The 22,440-nt window shown below is 60.2% G+C and overlaps 1 protein-coding gene across 7 annotated transcripts in view; it reads left to right on the forward strand.

Annotated features, from left to right (window-relative positions):
• The window catches only part of BCOR (BCL6 corepressor), an 81,986-nt gene that overhangs the window by 14,467 nt on the left and 45,079 nt on the right, over positions 1–22,440 (forward strand). For 5 of the 7 annotated variants that reach the window (XM_058831368.1, XM_058831406.1, XM_058831415.1 and 2 more), the window contains exon 1: positions 8,883–9,492. The exons of 1 other annotated variant lie outside the window; for it this stretch is intronic. The gene's annotated coding sequence lies outside the window, so the exon portion shown is untranslated. One more of the 7 variants, XM_058831387.1, reaches the window with a different exon arrangement.

Genomic DNA, 22,440 nt, shown 5'->3' on the forward strand with positions numbered 1-22,440 from the left:
TCTCCGCGCCGTGTAATCCCAGCGCTCAGCCCTTCTGCACCCCCTCATTAAAAACCCGGAGATTTCCTCCTCCTCCTCCGCTCTCCGAGGAAAACAACGCCTGCCACCGCCTGAACCGTGGCAGCGCCGCCCGCCCCGCACCGTCCGCCCGGAGGCCGCCCAGAGGCCCCGCGCTCCCCGGCGCCCCGCACGGCGAGCTGCGCGGCCCCCGGCACTCGGCCCCTGTTCCTCTCGGGAGGCCGATTCTCGCTCCCCCCATCTCAAAGGGCCGCCCCCGATGGGACGCACCGTGGGGGCTAGGCGGGGTGTGGGGAAAGCTGCCTACAGCCCCCTCTGCCCCCCGTTTCCCGTCCCGTCCCCAAGGACGGCAGCTCCCCCGCTGCCAGGGCGGCTGCTCGTTTCCCCCCAGCGCCCTCCCTTTATCCATCCCGAGGGCCAGGGTGGGGTGTGCCGAGCCGGAGCTCCCCGCACTGGGGCCGGCGGCGGGGAGCAGCGCCGAGATCGCCCGGGAGCCGGCGATCCCGCGGTGGAGCCGGGCACCGCCGCCCACGGCCCCATGAACAGCGCTTTATTCCGCAGCGCTCAAACCCCTCATTGTGTTTGGCAGAATCACCTGCCTCCTCCGGAGCCGAGCGATTAATTTAATGCGATACAGAGTGCGCTCCCTCCCGGCCCCTCCTCAGCGGGGAGATTTCCGCCGGGCGCTCCGCGCTGCGGAGGAGGGGCACGGCACAGCACGGCACGGCGGGGCACGGCACAGCAAAGCGGGCTGGCATCCTCCGAGCACCGGCTCTCCCGGCGGCGCCCGGGGAAACATTCCCCGCCCGGTAGCGGTGGAGCGACAGCTCCAATCGGAGTCGCACACAAGCATCCGCCGCGCAGACCTGCTCGGTGCCCGGGGGGGGATGCGAGGCGGGCGGGGGCCGAGCCGTGCCTGGCCAGGGGATTTGATGGGTCGTTGGCTGCGCCTGGGGAAAGGCGGGCGGGAGGGGGGCGGTTGGCTGCGCCTAGCGATGGGGGATTTGAGAGGGAAGGGGAGGGGGGCTGAGCTCGGTGGAGGGGGTGCTGACTGCCGCGACTGCTGAGGACGGCGGCTGTTATTATTGTTATTACTGTTATTGTTATTTTTAGGGGGCGGCGATGGTGGGAGCGAGGGGGGTGGGGCGGTCCGCGCTCGGCGGGGGGCGACGTGGTAGGGGGGCCGCCGGCTGCGCCCGCGGAAGGGGCATGAGGTGAGGGCGGTGGGAGAAGCGTCTCCTCTGTTTCTAATAAAGGAAACGACTTTTATTGAACGATAAATGCAGGGGAACGAAAGTCGTGTGGGTGCGCCTGGTGGGGGCGATTGATTTGGCAGGGGAGGGGTGACGGCTGCCCGTGCCGGCGCGGGCTGTTTGGGGCGGGAGGGGCCGGCTGGCCTCGGCTGCTCCTGCCCGGGAGGGATCACGGGGAGGGGGCGTTGGCCGCCCCGGTGGAAGGGGACGAGGGCTGCCCCTGTTGGTGGGGGGGCTGAAGCGGGGGAGTGCGGGATGCTCGCGGTGGGGGGTCCGACGGGAGGGGGACGCAGGCCACGGGGTGGTGCCGCCTGCCCCTCTCGGGCAGGGGGGGAGGCTGAGGGGGAGGTGTCGGCTGCGCCTTGCCAGTTGGGATTTGATAGGGGCGGTAGGAGACACGTCTCCTGTTTCTAATAAAGGAATCGGCTTTTATTGAAGGATAAATGCAGAGAACCAAAGTCGTGTGGGCTGCAGCCGCCGAGCTTCGTTAGCTGCCGATGTGACTGTGAAGATAAAACGCTCCACAATAAGTCGAGCGCGAACAGCGCCGAGGATGGGGACGCGCATTCCCCGATGGCCTTGGCCTCCGGCCCCCTCAGCCTCGGCCCCCTCGGCCCCGGCCCCGCGGCGGAAGGTGCCCGGGGAGCCTCAGACCGTGTTAACGGCTCGGCCTTGGGACTTCGCCAAGTTTCTCTGACTTAGGGGAACTCTGGGGATGAGTAATCGCGCCAGGCTAGGGTTTGGGAGGGAGTTTTTTTTTTTTTTCGCTCGCTCGCTCTCTCCTTTTTTCCTCTTGTCATCAGCAGCTGACCCACTCACTTCGAGAGCACGGCATCGACGGGTTTCTGAGAACGGCGGCAGGAGGAGATCGGGGGTGTGGCGAGCCAGGGGAAGCCCCCCCACGTCTTGGCTCCCCGCCGAGCCGCTCCGGCTCCGCTCCGGCCCTGAGCGCGTTGGGGCAGCGCGGGGTCGCTGCTATCACGTTTCCCGTGCGGTGCCCTCGGTGTGTCTTTGCCGGGGGACAAGGGGACGCACACACCCCCCTTTCCACACACACTCCGCTGCCTCACGTGGAGGCCCGTGTGGAGGTTTCCCAGGGCAGCGAGGACACGGTGCTGCCGCGCCTTGCCTCGGGAAGGTGTCCGTAAGCCTTTTCTACTCTACATCTCAGTTTATCGCAGGTGGCGACGGCTCAGGAACGGGAGGGGGAAACTCCGGGCCCAGGGGGAGGTCCCCGGGGACTGGGGAGCAGCGCGAAACCCCGGCCGTGGCAGGCGCGCCGGCTCGGGGCGGAGCAGCGCCCGCATCCTGCCCGCGGGCCCCGGGGCGGGCGCGGCGGGGCCTTGCCCGGTGCCGCAGAGGGCAGGGCCCCGCCGTGCGCACCGGGCACCCTGCCCGCACACGGCCTCCGCCTGTGCCTGCCGGGCAGCGGGGCGCGGGGGCGGCCCAGAGGCTCAGAGTCAGAACCGACTCCACGCCGAGCACGGCCGCCCACAGCGGATCCCGCAGCTTGGCTGGGGACAGGCCGGGGTGGGGGAGTGTCGCCGTCGGGGGTGCTGCAACCAAACGAACTGGGAAAGGCAGCCTGGCTCTCGCTTTGCCTCATCCGCCTCAGCCCGTGGGGCTTTCCCTAGCGCAGCTCTCTGCCCACTCCGCGGGCAGCGAGGGGCCGCGTCCCCCGCCTGCCACGGGGATGGGGAGCGGGCACGGCCGGGAAGCGGCGGGGAGCCGCTAATCTCGGCGCCTGACAGGTTTCGGTCCTCTGATTACCTGCGTGATTTGGCTTCCGAGAGGCGCTCTATGAAGCGGCTGCTGCCCTTGTTTGGGTACCGCGATGGCGGGGGGGCGCGGGGGAATGACGGTGTACAGAGATGAAGTGAGGACGGGGTTTTAAATGGCACTTCTGAACGGAAAATACTTTTATTTTCCCTTGGATTTTTGAAGCTGCTTTCGAAATGAACATTTTCTGAGATAAGAGGTGACCGATCAGAATCGCTGGGGGGAGGTTGTAAGCAGACGTTTTGCCCCAGCTTACTGTTATCTTATCTTTCACACTTGCAGGGCGAAAAAGTGGCTTATCTTTATACCCACCCCCCTCTCGCCTTAATTGCTAAAAACACTGTGAAGTGTTAAGTACAGGACTAAAGAATCTCTCCGCGTGTCTGCCATGCGAGTGAAGGGGCGGGAGCGGGGGGGTTGTCCGATTTTAAAAATTAGGGGCTTTTCTCTGGAAAGGTACACACGTGTACGCGCCGAGAGCCCCTCCCTGCCCTCGCTCTGCTGCTGCTTTGATGTTGCAGGCTCTCATTTCATATGTATGCACCCCGACGAGCCACCCGCCGCTGCCGGGCTCCCAGCCGGGGCGCAAATCCCGCTCGGCACGCCGGCGAGCCCGGGGGCCGCGCCGCGGGGCGCGGGCGCGGAGGGCGGCGGAGGCCTCCGCTGTCACCTCTGGGGCGGAGTGAATAACCCCAGTGTTTATGAACCCGGGCTCGGAATTGGTATTCAGCGCCGAGCCACCGTCTCCTCGCTTTCACTCCCCACCCCCTTCGAAACAAAACACAACACAAAAACAAAACCAGAAGGAGGACGGAGGTGATTCATCGACTGTATCCAATTATTAACATACAAGCTGTAGTCTGCACAAACACACCTTCAAACCATGGCGGTTCCCCCGGCCGCCGTATTATGTTTAAACTCGGGAGCACGGTGGCTTCTGCTCCTCCGCCAAGTCACCGCTCGCTGCCGCTCCTCCCCAGGCCGCCGAGAGCCGGGGCCGGGCGGCAGCCCGAACCCCGCGGGGCTCAGGGACCCCACCGGGAAAAAGGGGTTGTAGCCTCCAGCTCCCGCGCATCGCCTTCAAAGGCGAAGGCTCAACCTCGCTCGCGTCGCTTTCCGCCGGGCCGGGGTTTTGTGTGGCTCCCGTTCCCGTTCGCCCGCTGAGCCCTCCACGCCGCCCTCCCTCCGAGCCCCACCGCTGCCCCCCGCTGGGCTGGGGGGAGGCGAGGAGAGCGACAACCTCGCCGCCGCTATTTTTACTCCTCTCCAGACTTGTGCGGCGCACGCCCCCTCCCCTGCAGGGCCTTGCCTAGCGGCTGCATCTCGCCGCTCTCAGGAGCGGCCGGGGCCGCCCGCCTTTCACCTCCGCCGGCCCCGCCGCCAGCACGGCCCGGCCTCTGCGCCCGGGGCAGCGCCCGCAGCAGCCCGAGGGGACGGGGCGGGGGTGGGGGACACGCACACGGGCGCGCCGCAAGCACACAAAATGGCCGTGGTATGCAAGTGGGAGAGGTGGAGGGGGCAGCTCGCAGCCACTCTGCCCTCCCCTTGCAGCTGGCTGCCGCCCTCCTTCCCCACACCGGGGCCCGGGCCGCGCATCGAGTCCCGGTGGGCTCGGCGCTGCGAGCTCTGAGCTCTGCCCGGGCCCGGCGAGCGCTTCCCCCGGCTGCGGTGCGGCAGGCCGAGCTCCCCGGCCGGGGACAGGCCGATAGTGCGAGTGTTTGCCTGCCTGTCCCTGCCGGGCTGTCCGCTCTGGCCGGCCAGGGGGGACTGGAGGACCGCGGGCATCTCCGCTCTTTTGTGGAGTAGGGAAGGGGTGCGGAGCGAAGCAAACGCAACCGGAGTGATTTGTCATTTGCCTTTGTAAGAAAGATAGCGGCGCATAGTCCATGAACCGAGAGTGTTTCGGGCTCTTTTGGGGAGACAGAAAGAAAATTATGGATCTCCTGTCAACGGAGTAGCCCTGAACTACGAAGTAAAATTATAGTTCTTCTGCTATGCAAACCCCCTTTGATTGCAAGAGGAGTTTGCATGGCAGTGTAACAATATGCTGACGCCGTGTCAGGTCTGAAAGCGCTGCAGACCCTGTATAACGCCAATTGAGGCTTGTCTTGTTTTGTTATTCAGATTTCTACACTACCATTAAAAACAGCCTTACAATAACCAATGATAAAGGTCTGATTTAAGACACACTCAAGCAGGGCAATTCAGAGCTTAGGACAGTGATCTGTTATTTATAGGCTTTTCCTAGCACTCATCACCAGGCTGTCTGAGCACCTCGCTCGCATTAATTCATTTTACCTTCGCAGCGCCCATCTCCCCTCTGTCTCATTTCCTCGTGCCCGAAGGACTCGAGTGCTCCGGTTGCCGTTTGGTGAGCAGGGGAGCGGGGCCATGGAGGGGCCAGGGCCCGGCCTCGCCACTCCTGCGCTTTAACCCCCAACTTTCTGAGGTGCGCGGACCGGGGGCGCGGGGAAGCTTCCAATTAGAGGCGGCGCTGGAGGTAAATGAGAGCCGGCATAAAGCCATCCCACTTGGAAGCCTCCTGCGAGAAGCCTATTCTGCCATTAACAATGGATTTGTCTTTACGAGGAGGTTAAGTACTTAGCATTATCGGGAGCAGCCGTTTTTGCGAGCGCATCCTCGCCCGGCTCCTCGGCGGCCGCAACAGCAGCGACAGCGCGGAGCCCCCCTCCCCTCCCGGGGAGAGAGCAGTGTGCAGCGGCCTGACCCGGGGGTCAGCTCCCTCCGGGGCATGTGGGAGGGGGGAGGCCGCCCGGTAATCCGCAAGGCAAGAGCATGCTTTGAATTTTCCGGGGTTAGCTCGGCGGTACCCTTCGGAGCCGCGCTGGGGAAGGCGGCGGGGCGCGCAGCCGGCCGGGGCAGGTCGCGGGAGGAGCGAACTGAAGCCCCAATGTGTTCGGCGGGAGCCGCCAGCCTCCCGCTGCAAAGCTCGGGGACCCGGGGAACAAAAAAGGCACAGAGGCGAACAAGCGCGAGTCTGTTCGTCCCCGCCACGAAGGAAGCTGCGTTCACAAAGAAAGTTTACGGTTAAAAATAAAAGTGCAGCAAGTTTACCCCGAGATAACTTTAAGTCATTAGTGAAAAACAAAAAAACCAACCACCACTGCCCCAAGCATCCAGCCCCACGCTGTAGGCACACGCTTGTGATCCGGATTTCGCAGCCAGGGGGAAGGGAAGCGGGCGACTTTTGTGATACAAGTGCGGGCCGCTGGCACCGCAGATCCAGACCTGTGGGGAGAGACAAAGCCCAGATCAATGAAGCCGGGAAGCCGCGGCTGCGGCCACCTCGCCAGGAAACGCGCTAGTTCTGCTTTCATATCGAAAGAAGCAATTTTAATGAGGTTTTCCTAGGAAAGGGGAAAAAAAAAAAATCCAGCAGAGGCCTCCCCTCCAGCTGTGTGCCTGTAACTCACGTGTGTTCAGTCTAATAACTTTTAATGTCTAGCCCTAAAACATCTTTATAAAAAATAGCTTTACAGCGTAATAGGCCAGGTGTCCTTCTCCTTGTTATTGGAGATTAAAAAAACATGTGGGAGCCTTTTCAGATGCGTGGCCCTCCGCTCCAGGATCAAACCCGGCCGCTACTCGGGACAGTGCTCCCCGCCGGCCAGCACGGTGGGACCGCAGCCCCCTTCCCCGGCGACTTCCAGGGCTCCCCTGCGAGGAAGCTGAGCGGTGTGGCTGCCGTTTCGGGTTTCAGATGGTGGATATTTCACTTCTGCTTTGAGACGGGAGAGTTTTTTAAGAGACGCAGTGAAACTCCAATGCCCGTGGTGGCAGTTTCATGAAATGCCAACCCTCTGGCCATGACCCGTGTCACATGCGTGTGTGTATGTGTGGGGTGTGTGTGCTTTTCTCTGGACTCTGTGTCCTTTTCCCGAGCATTGGGCGACCCCCACTTTTTTGTTGTTGTTGTTTTTTTGGTTTTTTTTTTGTTTCCCCAGACGTAGCGTAGGTTCTCTATTAAAAGCTTCTGGATTTGGGGGAGGAGGGGGAGCTTTAGTAGGGACAACTTTGGAGAACTCATTTTTCCACCTTCAGAGATACGCAGCGGCGCAGAGCAGGCAGGCAGCCCCGGCCGTCCTGCTCTGGCGTTGAATTCCCATCGCCCTGCGTGCTGCTCCGGCGCCCTCGGTGAGGGAAGTTTGGCAGCTCATAGCGTCTCTGCAGCCTTTTCGCGCAGGGTCCTGAACGAGGCGATTAAAATCCCCCCCGGGGCAAACTGTCCGCGTTAATCGCCTGGCGTTTGGCTGGCAGTCGCTCCCACACGGAGCGGCGGCGAGAAGGGCTCGATGCGGCGCCGGCGGCGCTGAGGTGGCAGAACTCCGGCTTCCCCGGGAAGGCGCCGGGAGGTGCGGGGGAGCAGTGGGGCCGAGAGCCGCCTGGCCCTGAGGCCGGGGCCGCCCCGGGAGCTTCCACGCCGCGGGCTCTGCGGGACCAAACCCGGGAGTATCAGCGGGGATGGGCGTTATGAATGTGAAATTTACGAGTCCAGCTCGCCGAGCCAAAAGTTGCCTTGCCAAAGTAAATAGATGCAGCCGATAACTACCAACCCGGGTAGATTAAAGGGCTCCACGATCCGGGCAGAAATCTTAAAGCAGCCTTAGAAATGCCAGCTAGGGAAACGGCTCTTCAGTCGTGACCCCACCCCGGGTTGCCACACTGCTCACGCCGGGTAAAAAGCGCGTTAAGGGCTGCCAAAGCCGGATCAGGCGAAAACGCGCTTTAATAAGGTCCCCCTCGGCCCCCCCGCCCCCCGCAATGCAGACGTTGACAAACGAGTGGCTTTTTTTCCCATCCCGATTCAGAGCTCCGAGAAGCGGACCGGGAGGGAAGCGCGGAAATCAGCGCGGCCGAGCCGCGGACCACGCGAAGTTGGGGGCGGCGGGTGGGACCAGAGAGGGGCCCCGGGGTCGGGGGGCGACACCCCCCCCCCCTCCGCTAGCGTGAGAGGCTGCGGCCGAAAGGGTCCGCTCGTGGTGTGACCCCTGCGGGGGGTTACGACGGCTGCGAGCCCTCGGCAGGTCCTGGGGGAGCGGGGATGCCTTTGCGCGACAGGGGGAACCCGGAGCCGGCGGGTGTGACTGGGGGCGCGGGCTGCATCGCCGGGGGGTATTCCGGGCGCCGCTGGGATCACGGGGGGAGCAGGGCGGGGGTGCCGGGGGCTCCCGGCGGAGGAGCCGGGGGCGATCGGGGTGGCGGGGGGTGGCAGCGCGGCGCGACCCGCCGCGGAGGTTCGCAGCGATGTCTGGCAGCGCCGCCGCCGCCGGGGTTTTGACAGCTTGGCGGAGCGGAGTGAACGGAGCTTTATGGTAATTGCGGTTCTCCACTGGCCTTCTGGGTAGCGAGAGAGGGGAGTATCGGCGGGGCGGGGGGGGGCGGCTTTCCCCTCCTGCCTGCCGGGGAGCGCGGGAGCGCGGAGTCCCCCCCCGGGGCGCCGCAGCTTGGCAGCGACCTGTGCCAGCCGGGGAGAGCGGGCGAGGCGAGGGGCTGGCGGCGCGGCGAGGGGGGGCAAATCAATTAGTCAGGGCAAGGGGGGGAGCGGGCGAGCGGCCGGGCGAGCCCTGCCTGAGCAGGGAAACGCAGCCAGGGGAGGGGGAAACTTGCTGAGGGAAAAAGCGGTGGCGGCGCTGCTGCCGCTGCTGCTGCTGGCGGCGGCTCCCTCGGTGCAGCGCCTGCCCGGGGGGAGGGGAAGGGAGGGGAGGCGACGGCTGGAGGAGGAGGAGGAGGAGGAGGGAGAGAGGGAGGGGGGATGCGAGGGGAGCGCAGCGTGCAGCAGACGGAGCCCGGTCTCCCAGCGGCAAGGTGAGGAAGAGCGGCTTTCCCGGCGGACTAAAGAGGGGAGGGGGGGGGAGAGGAAGAAAAAGAGAGAGAGAGAGAGAGAGAGAGAGGAGGAGAAGAGGAGGAGGAGAATTAAATCCCCAGCCACACACACACAAAGCCGCGGCGGCCAGGGCACGGGAGACGGCGGCGCGGGCGAGATGTGGGGAGCGCCGCGCTCGCCAGCGCAGGAACTTCGCCCGGAGCAAGCCAGCAACATGGCGCTGCCAAACCAGAGCCGGCAGCCGGAATGAGCATCGCGGGCTGCCGCTCCCACTCCCTCTGCTGAGCCCAGTCGAGCCGAGGAGCAAAGCCCTTCCCGCGGGCACCTGCCCCGTCGGCGCAGAGGGCGGCCACGCTCCTGCTCCCCGCGCCCCGCAGGTCCCCGGTCTTTCCGCGCCCCTTCCCCGACCCGCCCGCGCTGGGGCAAGCCGCGACACACGCACCCACGGAGAGGGGGAGCGGGATCGTGAAACTTTTCTCGCCTCTTCCTCCCACCCCCGACGGGGCTGCCCTTCAGGGAGAGCAGCAGGGCCAAGCGACGGTGTGGGGACCCGCGTCTCGGACCGCGCACGCCACAGCCCCGCGGCGCGGCAGGAAGGTCAGTGTTCCGCTCCGCGAGCAGCTCCCGTGCGGAAGCGGCGCCGCCGAGTCCCGCGGTGCCGGGGCGGCTGCGGGGCTCCCCTCAGCCGCCCGCGGGGAAGGCACAGCGGCGGCGCGGCACAAAGTTACGGCGCGGGGCAGCGGGGCTCGGGCGGGAGGGTCTAGCGAGCGCCTCCGGGACCGCGGTGTCGGAGGGGAAGTTTGGAGGCGGTTGTTTGTGGAGATGCCTGTTTGGGGCAGCGGAGGCGGGGGTAAGCCCCCGATCGCGTTGTCGGCTCCGGTGCGCCCGTGTGGGGAGTGGTGGTGGCGGTATTCCCGTCGTCTCGCACTTTGTGATTGGGAAGGCGCCGGAGCAGCGGCGTTACGGGGGATCCCGTGGGACGGGGCGAGCAAGGAGCGGCGCTGCCGGCTCGCGGAGCGGGGAGAGCTTTAGCGCCGGTCGGGCTGGGCTCCGCGCTCCTCGCCGAGAGCAACGCGCGCTCCGCCGGCGGCGGGCAGGTGAGCGGCGGGGAGAGCCCGCTGCCGGCTGCCTCCTTCTCGCCGGGAGATCCCGCTGCCGGCCGCCTTCTCCCTGCCGGGAGAACCTGAGGCGCTGCTCCCCCCTGTCCCCCCGCCCCGGCGGGGTGGGCGCCGCGGCGCACGTGGGACAGGGCGGCCCGGGGCTCTCCCGTGCGCGGAGCTGTGCTGGCGTGAGGTCCGGCGTGACACGGAAGTTTAGTCAGGCCGAAAATGTAGTTTGGAGTTGGGAGAGAGAGCCGGAGGGAGGCTCGGGGCTTGCCATCCATGGGCCGGCCGGAGGGGGACGGCCAGGCGGGGAGGCAGCGGAGGCTGCTTTGTGAAGCCAGGGCCAAGTGGGGCGGCTCTGCGCAGCATATGAGGCATGCATTTGATGTTCGTGGAGCGAGTCCGGGGGCGAGGGCTGTGGAGCGTTCACGTTCCTCTTTCTTTCTCGATGTGTGTATGTTGGGTGGTTTTTGTTTTGTTTTGTTTTTCTTTTCCCTTCCTCCTTCCTCCCTCCTTCTCGTTTCCGCGATGTCTGTCGGATTCCGGGTTTGGTGATCGCAGAGGGGGCGAGGGGAAGGCGAAGAGCACCTCCCCCATCTACCCCGACAAGTAAAAAAAGCCCCGACCATAGCGAGTGGTGTAAAACTGACAAAGTGTGGGGACTGACTTTAATGGTATCGCCTCGGAGCTCCTCGCAGCATTAATTCCCACTAATGAATCTTTTCCAGAAACTCCGTTCATTGCTTTCATCTGCTCTTTAGAGCCCGCAGCTTTTGTATTCGTGTTTGCATTAAAAAGGGGGGGGGGGGGGGGGGAGCGGGGGGAGCCCAACCCGCACCACGTAGCCAAGCCCGGATTTTCCAAAGGTTTCTATTAACTTTTTTTTCCCCGCCCCCTCCCCGTGGCCCTACCGCGGGGGGCGGCCGGGAAGAGCAATGCCCCGCCAGAGCCGCTTGGGAACAAAGCTGGGGGGGAGAGCGGGAGGGCGGTGCGGGGTCTGGGTCCCCGGGCAGTGCCCGCACCCCCCGCCTGTGACTCCGCCGCTCCCGGGTCACCGCCGCCCGCGCTCCTCCCGCGGCTCCGTGCGCGCCGCTGCCCGCCGAGACCGGCGTTGCGTTCCGCTTCCTCCGGCTGCCGCTCTCGCCGACTTTCGTCCCCGAGGTGCCGAGGCTTGCCTGTCTTGTCTGGAGCCCGCTGCTGTCGCCCTTGCGACACACCGATTCATTTCCTTTCGGTTCTGCTGTTGGAGCCGCTGGGTGGGTTTTTTCCCTTTCTTTTTTCTTTTTTTTTTTTTTTTCTTTTTTTTTTCTCTTCCCGAGAGGTAGCCAGCGCAGCGCTCACCCTAATTGCTTTTAGGAGGATTAGGAGAAAATTCCTCCCCCAGCACCCCCCCCTCGCCGCCTCTTCCCTCCCCGCCCCCCCCGGCGGGTTGCCTTCGCGCGCCGGGGTTGCAGTTTATCCCTGGTGCAGTTCTTTGAATTGCTGTCACAAATAGGTGACTCAGAGTTAATTAGGAAGTATGCACCGGATCAATGGGCTGCACAGCTCATTAGTTATTCCCCAGCCTTTTGCAGCGTTGGACCTCCGGCTCCTCGCCCCGTATACCTCTTTAATACGCAGTCTGAAGGGCTGGCAGGGACCAGGGAATACTTCGGGTGAGGGGGGCCGGGTGCGAGGGGGCGTGATGAATACGGATATTGAAGCTTCCAGGTTGGGAGGTTGTATATATGGACGAGTGACCGAGACTCCTATTGCTCCTCTCAGTCTGTCCCGGCCCCGCTATCAAACCTGCCGTCACGGACGGGCGTGGTGGGCCCTCGCCCGCCCCGAGATCGGAGGGACGAGCCCCGGAATGTTACTAAAAACAAACAGACACACACCACCAGCACCACCAACAACAAAAAAGTAAAAAAAAAAAAAAAAAAAGTAAAAAAAAAAAAAGTGTGTGTTTATTGGAGCGTACGTTGAGAGAGCAGACAAAATCTCATTTGTCAGGCATGAAGGTGGGCTGTGTGGAAAGCTATAAATATACCGGGGAGGATTGTATCGCGGTCACTTTTCTGTTCTTCGCCATTTCTAAGGTGAGTGGCGGAGGCTGAGGGACCGGGCAGGGGCTTCTCCTGGTATTGTTTGTCCGTCTGTGATAGATCGGTCTAGACAGCCGCTCAGGCTCCCTGCGAGCACAGGAACCGGAGCCTGAAAGGGAGAGTGGGGGAGACGGAGAGGAAAAGGTCACCGCGATATTTTTTCTTTTTTTCCCCTCCCTCTTTTCTTCCTTCCTTTTTTTTTTTTTTTTTTTGGTGGTGGTGATGGCTGTTAACCCTTCACGCCGAAGGGGATCGGGGATGGCTATCCCGGCCTGGAAAGATGCGGCAGCGCTGTAGCGATCGTAGGGATGATGTCGGAGCGGGGGGAGACGGGGGCAGCGCTCCTTCGGGCTCCGGCGCTGCCTCGTCCATCTAATGGCTTTATACGAGATATTTCCCACAACAGGAAAGAGTTCAGGAGGCGAGTGCCAGATGATTTCGTTCCCAGGAGTTTCCTCTCTGGAAACTCCGAGGAGCGTTTGGAGCCGGGCTCGGGCAGGCCCGGGGCAGCCGCCGCAGCCCCCCGGGCTCGGGGGCGTCCCCGGGGCTCTCCGCCCCCCGGGCCGTGCCCGCCCTCTTCCCGCAAGGGGCAATCCCGGGATGGAGGTTCCCGGCCCCGCGGGGGGAGCGAGTTCCCGTGGCTGCCTTCAGGTTCCGTCAACTTCTCTGCCAGCAGCTCGGTGCCCTTCGCCCCACGGGGCCGCATCTGCGCTCACAACGTGGGGCAGCCCTCGTGTCTGTGCAGGCAGGAGATGGGCGTACCTGCCTCGGGGTGTTTGGAAGCCCAGGGGAGCAATCACACCTCGTGGAACGCAAGGGCAGGTGGAGAGCGGGGTCTGCGTTGCAGCTCGGGTGGGTCGGGGGTTGTTCGCCGCTCTTCCGTGCCTGTGTGCTTCCTTTTGTGCTTGAGACGTCCTCGGTGGATGAGATGCGATCCTGGCGTGCAAGCCTGGGCGGTACAGATTAAAAGCAGTTAAGGCTTTAGAGCGATAGATAAAAGCTGGTTTTGTTGGATTTGCCTGCAGCGCAGACCATTCCCATCCCTCTTTGTCTGAGCCCTGGTTCCGGGCGCTACAGCCTTATTGGAAATGCTCCCGAGCAGTCCACGCAGCCAGGGCAGCAGGCAGCTCGCGCTTATTTACACGTCACATCTAAATACATCTCTAATTAGATAGAAGCAGCGCCGGAAATGGCAGATTTGTTGCATATCTAATAGAGACCAGTGCAAACAGACTCAGCAGGGTTTCCCTCTCTTCTCCCCCCACAAAAAACCTCCCCACCATCAAGACCAAGGCAGTAATCTGAGAGTGAACAGAAATGACTTCTCCCATTTGAGTACATTATGAACCACATTGGTGAATGTCTCTAATATTTAAAGCAATACTTGGGATGTGTGAGCTGAATGCCCAAATATGGACTGGGTCTTGAAACAATACTGGTGCCTTGGCTTTATTCCTGTGCTGGTGGACAATCTAGGCTCCGTGTCACACACTGTATCTGCCTTTACCAGAATGTGCCAAGAGCTGCAGCTTCTCAGGCAGTTCAAAATTGTCATCGCTCTTCCCTCCTCTTCTTCCACCCCGCGTTAATTCACTTTTTTGAAGACTGATGAGGAAGCCAAGGTCCCCCAAGAGTGACTGAGCTGCAGGCGCTCCTGTGCAGTCCATGCAAGCAAACTTGCTGGATCTGTGCAGCTGTGAGAGCACACAAAGTTGTTGATATGTTTTCATGTCTCTGTTTGTTGAGAAAATGGACCCAGGTCACCACAGCCCAAAATAATGAGTGCCGCACATACCAAAGTAGTTTTGGCGATGTGTGGCTGTCGTTTACAAGGTCTCTCCACTCTGACCGATGAGTGGCCCCTGCAAAGACAGGCAAAAGGCCTGCTGCAGTTGAGGTCATAGCTAAGCAGCCACATTTCCCTCAGACTAAATATGGCTTGGAGTAAATCGGTGCTTAGTGTGGAGGACAAGTGATCTCCGATTTCTGCATGTCTTGTGCAGAGGTCTGTGCTCTTGCTGGGACCCTGCAGCATAGTTGGGTTGCACAGGTGATGTGTGACGCACTGTCTTTTCCCCGAACGCTGCAATACATCACATTTTAGTGTGGGCTTCGAGCAGCATGAAGCCGAGTTTAATACTTCCTCCTTAGGCTGGTGTTGCTTTAGAAATAATTGATGGTCAGAGCGGGCCTGCTCCCCCCTTCCTTGCTTTTGCAATAACCTGGATGGTGGCACGGAGAGCCGGGCTTGCCCCTTTGCAATACGCCAAGCAGCGCTCGCTGGCTGCATCGCGTGTGCGTGCCGGAGGGAACGCGGAGGCCCGGGCTGCAGGCAGGGGGAGTTCCCCTGGCTGTGAGCAGATCCCGTTAATCCTCTGGCCTTTCAGGGAACCGGCTTACAGCAGCCGCTGCTCCGGAGCGACCTTTCCCTCCGAGCTGACCTGCTCGGGTCCGCGGGCTGCGGCAGGCAGGGAGGGCTCTGCCAGGAGAGCGCGTCCTTTGCCGGCTTCCTCCGGAGCAGGATGCCAGCGCTCCTTTGAGTGGCCGAGCAGATGAGGTGGGGACGGAAAGGAGGAGGCCAAGAACTCCTTGCAAATGCGGCCTTAGGAAAGTTCTGATGCTTTCCAGCAGGGAATTCATTTTTCCTTGTTTGCTGGACAGCAGTTCTTGGCTGAGAGGAGACTTTTTTCCCCTCCTCTCTTCCACTGCTGGAAAAGTTAGCAAGTGAGAGCACGCCTCAGTACCTGCCTGCCTGTTTTCCAAAACGGTTGTCTGAATTATTTGGGACTCTTCCTTCACTCTTTGCACCCCAAAACTACCTCATGAGCTGATAGATTTGGTGCCATGTGATTAGACATTCAAGGAAGTCCGCTTGGAGAAGATCCTGACAGCATGAAATATAATTTGTGATTTGAAAGACAGTTTCCAGTATAATCTCATTATGCACCACAGACTCCCGGTGTTATTTTGTAGAAGGCGGACAATGATCAATTTACATTGACCTAGGGCTGGGTGAGCTTTTAGATGGTAATTGCCATATTGATTTGCATGCAAAAAGAAGACCTGCTAAAATTAAAGACCGGAAGCTAAATTAAACTAAATTTATTGTCTAGGTGCAAACTAAAAGACTTGTTAAAGTCTAGGGTAGACTTGGAAAGCTATGAAATTGATAGAAGCACGATTCTCATCCTGATTGCTCCGTAAAATGAATCTACATGATGGGGACAAGGGGCTGCAAAGCACCCATTGTGAGCGGAGGCACACAAGCCGGGGCTGTTCCGTGTAAGCCCTGACTCCCTAAACAATCAGAGAATAAAATATCTCCTCTGTCCAATGAAAATCTCGGTCTGAATGTTGGGATTGTCGTGCTAAGGAAAACAAAGCTTTATTTGGATAAGACAATTAAAGTGGAAAGCGCAGAATCCACCAGCCACACTGGGAACAGCTCATATAAAGAGCTGAGTGTGTTCGGCAGAGCACAGGGGAAAGGGGAGACTCGGGGCTGTGCTTCACGGCTGAGCCTGCATTGGGAAAGCCTGTCATTGTGCTTCCTCTGCCTGTCCCTCTGCCGGGAGGGCCCAGAGTGCTCCTAGCCTCGGTGCTGTCCTTTCTGTGGCTCCTGCTGCCCTTGGAGTAATCTCCCACATCCAGGAGCTGCAGTGGCTTGGAGCTGTGGTGGGGTTCTTCCCCATGCACCTCTGGATGGCCCACGGTGGGTTGCAGTCTGCCAGCTCATTCTTTCTCAGAGCATGGTTTGCTTTTCATTTTCAGCTGGAGTAACTCTTGGTCTTATCCCAGGAGCTCACCTGGGGGCCTTGTATGCCTTTCAGTATTTGCATATTACAAAACATTTGGGCCTGTATCCTCTTATAGAAGTGAGAATTCCACCATCACAGGAGTATTGGAGTGGCTGGCACTTGGCACATTTGGTAGCAGAGAGAAGGACACCCGTACTTGCACAGAGAGCAGACTCCGTGCTTGGGGCAGCCTGATGGTTGTCCTTGTCCCTGTGTGGACAGGTGCTGTGGGGCTGTCTGTCCCTCACACACCGCTATGTTTCCTCTGTGTTCTCCTGAGATGGGGTGGCATTGCATCTGGGAGTCTCCTGGAGGGGTGAGAGAGCTTTGCAGGGCTGGTTTAATCATGGTTTGACTGTGGCATTTGTGTATGGTGACAGGTAGGAACAGAGAAGTGAAATCAAAGCTGGAGGGGCGTATTCTCAGCTCTCCTTGAAATTCACAGAGAACTTGTTAATGGCACAAGAAGGAATGGGCTGAGTTCTTCTTTCTAAGTGTAAATTCCCTCCCTGAGCCAAACTTTCTCCATGTGAAAGCTCCTGGCTATGGAGAGATCCTACAAGGATCTCTGATCCTCGGGCAATCCCCTTTGCTCCCACGCCCTGGTGTGCTGGGTTGTGCTTTAAGCTTCTCCGACTTGCCCACAGCAGTAGGAGGATGAGCTGGGTGTTGAGGAAAGCCCTTCCCACAGGCTGCAGTCCCCCAGGCTCACCTTGCTCTGGCCTGGTCGTGCTCCCCATGCGGTGTTTTCCTTTCCTCCCGTTTCAGTAGTCAAGCACAAAGTGGATTAGCAAAGCCCTGTGCAGAATTAAGCAGCCCGGTGTGAAGTTATGTGGAGCTCTGAGGTCTTCCCCTGCAGACCTGCTGTGCTGTTCCGTGCTTTGCAGGACCAGCGGGCAGGGATGGATGCTTCGCAGGGTCTCCATGCCTCGCTGGGCGAGGAGAGAAATACCTCTGGCTAAAGTTGGGAGCAGCAGGGGAAGCTGGAACAGTACTTGCAAGCAGGAAGTGATCTCCCAGGGCAAACATTTTAATGGAAGTGTAACCTGGCATTGCACAAAACCCCAAGCCAGGGCGGCTGCTGCCAGCTGGGGAGGATGCAGGGCTCGGGGAGATGCGTGGGAGGCTGTGCCGTGCAGTGCCAGGGGCGCCCACAGCGGAGCCCTGTGTGCGGAGCTGGAGGCGGCTGTGGCGCGGCCTGCCCTGAGCAGGTGGCTGAAGGTTGTCTTATTTTAGCTACAGAAATATCTCTCTAGATCCATTACTGCAAGATCTCGTTTGCAATAAACTATATTGGTTCCCCTCTTTATACAAATTGCTGGTATGAAAGAAAACCCAGCCTATATGCATGGAGGCAGGCATGAGCTAGTGAGATCAGGTTTCCTACTGAGCTCCCAGAGGAGAAGTCAGCATTTGATTGAAGCTACACTTGGTTCTTGGTTCCCAGGGGACAGCAGCCCTGAAACACGAGAGCCCTCCCTCCTTTTTTCCCCCCTTCTCTCTCTTCTTCCTCTAAAAGCCTTTGTGCTGAAAGAGCCTCAGTAGGCACGAATCGCCTGTCTCTCACAAGACTGTGTTGCAGCCTTTGCTGACATTGTTCTGTTAGCAGTGGTTTTTACCAGGCCAGCAGATTTCTAGCTACGTATAGGCAATGAATAGTCGATGATACTGACCTGCGAATATGTACAGGCGTCTTTGGGTGGTGAATCTGATTCGGAAGTCTATTGGAGACTTACCACATCAGTGTGAAGCACCATACCTGCCGGGGAGGTACTGCCCTTTGGCAGGAGTTAGGCTAAGATGGAGGCATGCTTCCAGTAATTCCTTATTCCTATTACTCCTTGCCAGTGCTGGCTCCCAAACTGCATATAGGTACATTGAAAGTGTTATTCCAGCTCCTGTGGCCTCCTAAAGAGTTTGTGCAGGACACAAATATCAAAGAAAGTTGCTGTGTCTCGGTTTTCCCTTAAGAGATGCACAATTTGGGTAATGCCAGGAGTCAGAACGGGCAGCAAAAGGTTTCCTCTAACAGATTTATTTCCCCCATGCTTCTGTAAAGCAAATTCCACGTCTCCTCCAACTTTGCTGCTGATGTAAAAATAAGTGAGGGCGGGGAAAGGAGGTATGAGGATGTACACTCAAATTCCAGCTGTGCCCAGCAAAAGGCCCTCTGATACTGCGCAGCGCACTCCATTGCTTCCAGGTGGTTGTATCATGAACGAAGCTGGAGTCGTGCTTAGGTTATTGGCATTTTTCTTTTCTTCTTTTTTCCCTACTTACGGTGGAAAGGAGAAGGTGGAAGCGCGTCTCTGTCGCCCGGCTGAGCGGAGGGGCCGGGGCCACCGCGGGTTGCGGGGTCACCGCCCCGGGCAGGGGTGGCAGAGGGGCCCCTCGGCGGGAGGTTCGCTGCCACAGCAGGTCGGACGCTGCCGGCGGCGGCCCGAGCGAGGCGGCCGGGCAGGGATCGGGGGAAGCCCGGCGCTCCCGGGGCAGGGCTGCTCGGAGGCGCGCCGCGGGGGCGAGCTCGCCGTGTGCCGCGGGGCGCTGCGCAGCTGCAGGCGCGGCTTTCCCCGCTACAGCGGGGTTCCCCCTCGCCTTTCCCAAAAGCCAGACCGAGAGCGGAGCTCTGCTTGTGATTGTGCAGGCGTTTCGTCGCGCGTGAGTGCTGACTGGAAACCCCTCTGAGCTGTGGGGGAGAGCTCCCTGGCTCTCGGCACCCTCCGATACCGGCTTGGCGGAGCAGCTCCCCCCAGCCCCGGCCCGGAGAACCCTCCGGGCAGCGCGGCTCCGCCTGGCCAAGCTCCGGGAACGAGCACGTTTCTGGCCCCGGGGCGGGGGAGGTGGGTAGAGGGTGTTCCTTGTTTCGAGTAAACCAGCTGCAGTAGTTGATGGTAAAGCCATGAAGGCAGACACAATGCTGCTGTTGTTGGTTTGATCTCTAACTGGGGATTGTTAGTCTGGATTTAACTCTGTGGCAAGGGGGGCGGGGGTTGGGGTGGGGGGGAAGGCGAAGGCTGTTTACAGCCAGTGCAAATAATGTGACAGCTGTTGGAGCGCGAAAAGCCCGCGCCTCGCTGGCACTCGCACACAAAAGCTCTCGCTGCGGCCGGAGTAGCCCCGGGGCCGCTCCCGGAGGCACCGCCCGGCGCTGCGGGGCCCGGCGGGGCACCCCGGGACCCGGCGGCATCCCGGGCGGCGGTGGCGGCGGGGTGCCCAGCCGCGCTGCCCTGCCGCCCGCCGCGACGCTTAAGCAAACGCCGCTGGCCGGGGAGAAGCGTTCCGCCCCCTCCCCCCGGCCCCTCTTTCCGCCTCCGCTTGATTTACAAGCGCAGGGAGGCAGCTGGAGGAGCGGCCGGCTCCGTGCCCGGCCCCGGCGCTGGGAAATCCCTCCCGGCGGCAGGCTTGCCTGGCCCCGGTGACTCCGCGGGAGCGGCGGGCGCGGTGTCCCGGCAGCCCCGCGGCAGGAGGGACAGCCCGGCTGCGAGCCTCGGCCGGCCCGGGGCACGGCACAGTGCGCTGGGGTGGCCGGCAGCGCGTTTCCCTGGCAAACACGTGTTGGCAGAGAAGTTACCGCTTGAGATGGCAGCGTACGACCCCTGATAACCGGGACGTGCGGGGATCCCTGGAGTAGGTCTTCAGTGGAAAAACTCCTCATGCATAAATTTCCCGAGTGGCTATTTTCTGCTCAGAGCCTCTGCATCTAAGCCACTCGGTTTGCCTTCTGAGTGTAGTATAAAATGCTGTCCTAGAAGTTTGCTCCAGTACCCAGAGTGATCTCCTGGCCCTGTCAGAAGAGCCTCTGGAAAGTCGAGGAAACTTGGAGAACTGGGTTCTGGCCTATATTTGTACCTGACATAATTTCGCTACCTACGAGAACCGCTGTGTTTTATATAGTAAGTGACCTCCACGTACTATTGTCTTTTTGATGAGGCGGCTCTGGGGTGGAAAGCAGGTAAGAAGGGGAGATGCTTATTTCCTCCCTCTCCCCCCTTTTAGTCGTTTTGGTCGATGGGTTGTCTTTATCTGTTTCTCTCCAGTCAATCTATTATGTTTTTTTTTCTCTTTTGGCCTTGACTGTCCCCTTGGTCCTTTATGGATTACACTGTGCTATTAGTGGCAAAAGTACACCAGTAGTCATTCAACAATTTTAGCATCAATTCCTATAAACTGGTGTTTTATATGACATGTGCCATTTTTCTGCAAGAATACTGCTTGCGAAACTAGTTTCGCCTTGGAGCAAAGGCGGAAAGATAAACAAGCCTGCATAGCCAAAACACTTGCATAGCCAAAACACTGGCAATTGCTGCCTCCTTCCAAATCTTTTTAAAGTCACGGAGCAATATTTTCAGGATTATGCTGCTGCCTCTGAGGAGGGAATGTCGGCGGCGTTAAAAAAAAAAAGAAAAAAAAAAAGAAAAAAAGAAGCTAATGCAAATTAGAGAAAAATAATTTTCTTTCAGCGATATGCAATGTATTAGTCACTTGTTATCATGCTTAGAGGCAGACCTCATTTGCGCGTCTGCCAACTCGTTCACATCTGCTCAGAGCTGTTCAGGGCATTTTAACCTTGGCGGTGTCGTGTAGTAGTCCCACGGATCAAGAACGAGTAATTAAAGCTCTAAGCAGCAGCAAAAAATTCATAGCCGCCCATCTGCATCGCAGTTGATTCGCTGCTTTGTTTCGGTGCGGAGCGCTGGGATGGGAAGGCAGGGCCGGTGGCGGCCTCCACGCTGCCTCCTCTCCGCCGGGGCACCGCCACTATCGGCAACTTTATGTCCTTTTTACTTCCTTTTCTTTAAAAAAAAAAAAAAATCTGTATTTTTTCACGTGTTGTTTGGTTTCCCTTTTTCTTTTTTTTTTTTTTTTTTTTTTTTTGCCCCCGGTGTCTTCCACACGCCGAGCCGGGCGGTGCTTGGCACTGGCGGTGCCCACCCTGGACAGGCGTTTCCTCGGAACGGAGGAGAAGGTGGTGGATGGATGATGTGAGGTCGGGACACGTTGCAGAGCCGTTTAGTCGAGGTGCTCGTAATGCAGCTTTCGTAACTGAGGGCTCGCCAGCGCTTTCCAGAAGTGCTCGGGAAAGCGCTTCCCATTAAGGAGAAACGTCAGCGCCATAAACCCGACATAAACTTTGGGGCGAGGCTAATTTTTAGGCATTGTTCAACAGAAACCAGGCTGTTTGTTTGTTGTTGGGAAGGGGAGGAATTAAAAAAAAAAAAATAAAAAAGGAAAACCCCCCCAACTTCCCAAGCACTTTTCCTTGCATGCGGTCGCCGAAGGTCTCCGTGCCCCGGCCCTGGCCTTGCCGTGGCTGTGCAGACAAAGCCCTGCGGGAAGCGAGAGGCTTCTCTGACGGCCCCGCTAGGTAAAACGAGAGACGGAGGCACCTAAGTTTAATATTTGCCTGTTGTGCGCGGCCATTTGCTGTGTGAGGCGCGGAGCCTCCGTCCCCCGGCGGGGCTGGCGCTGGGGAGCGGAGAGGGGGGTTGGGGGAGCGGAGGGAGCCGCTCCCCATCCATCAGCCCCGCGAAGCTGTTGCTCCGTAAATGAGGGAACCACAGGCCCTGTCAGCCGCAGTTATGCAAAATGAAGTCGTCCGTGATCAATATCTCCCAACGTCCCCGACGGATGCGGGGGGGGCCGCCCCCGCCCAGCGTGCCGCGGCGGCTCCGCGCCGGGGAGCGCTGTGCCGGGGTGGCCGGAGGGAAACCAAGGGCGTACGGCCCATTAATCACTCCACCCCTCCCGGGGGTGCGGCGGGGGCTGGGGGAAGGAAACGGGGGCCGTGCTCCGGTATTTCTGCGAGGATAACGTTGCGGAAGTGAGCGCAGGCCTTCGCCCAACTCTGGCAGGAGCGCTGGGACATTCGTATTCGATGTGGGGGGGGTTCCCCCCCACCCTGCCTCCTAAGTTTCCCGAGCTATTGGGGGAAGGGGAGGGTTCGCCGGCGCCCGGCTAATGGCGAGCCCGTGGCGCTGCGCTATCCCAGCCTCCCGCGGACGAACAATGGGGGACGAGCGGGGGGAAGGGGCTGGCTTGGTGGTATTTTTCTTTTTTTTTTCCCTTCCTCCCCCTCAGCCCCCCCCCCCTTTTTTTTTTTCCTGTCTATCCCACTCCTGGAAAGCAAAAGCTATACGGAATAAAGGCAACAGTGAAAGGTTCCGGGGATGCCGAGTGTGCGGCTGGTTAATGGGCTGGGGGGGGGGGGGGGGCGCGGGGGGGCGCAGGCCTGCGCTTTTCCTTCCCCGCGCCGGGAATGCGGCCTTAAATTACCTGAAATGCACATTTCTTCCTGGCCCGCGGTGCGTGGGTGTGTGTGCTTGCGTGTGTGTGTGTGTGTGTCCCTCTCTCCCAGTGCTGCCGCTGCTCCGCCTGCGCAGCCCGGGCTCGGCTGCTGCCTGTTGTCTCTGGCAGCGGCAGCGGAAACCTCGCTCCCGTGCGCGTGTGTGTGTGAGTGTGTGTGTGAGCGTGTGTGTGAGCGTGTGTGTGTCTAAAATGGCGCGGACGGCCTGGCTAGGGAGATGCCGCTGCGGCTGGGTGACGAGAGGGAGCCCGGGC

The sequence above is a fragment of the Poecile atricapillus genome, chromosome 1 (assembly GCF_030490865.1).
Source record: "Poecile atricapillus isolate bPoeAtr1 chromosome 1, bPoeAtr1.hap1, whole genome shotgun sequence".
Lineage (NCBI taxonomy): Eukaryota > Metazoa > Chordata > Aves > Passeriformes > Paridae > Poecile > Poecile atricapillus.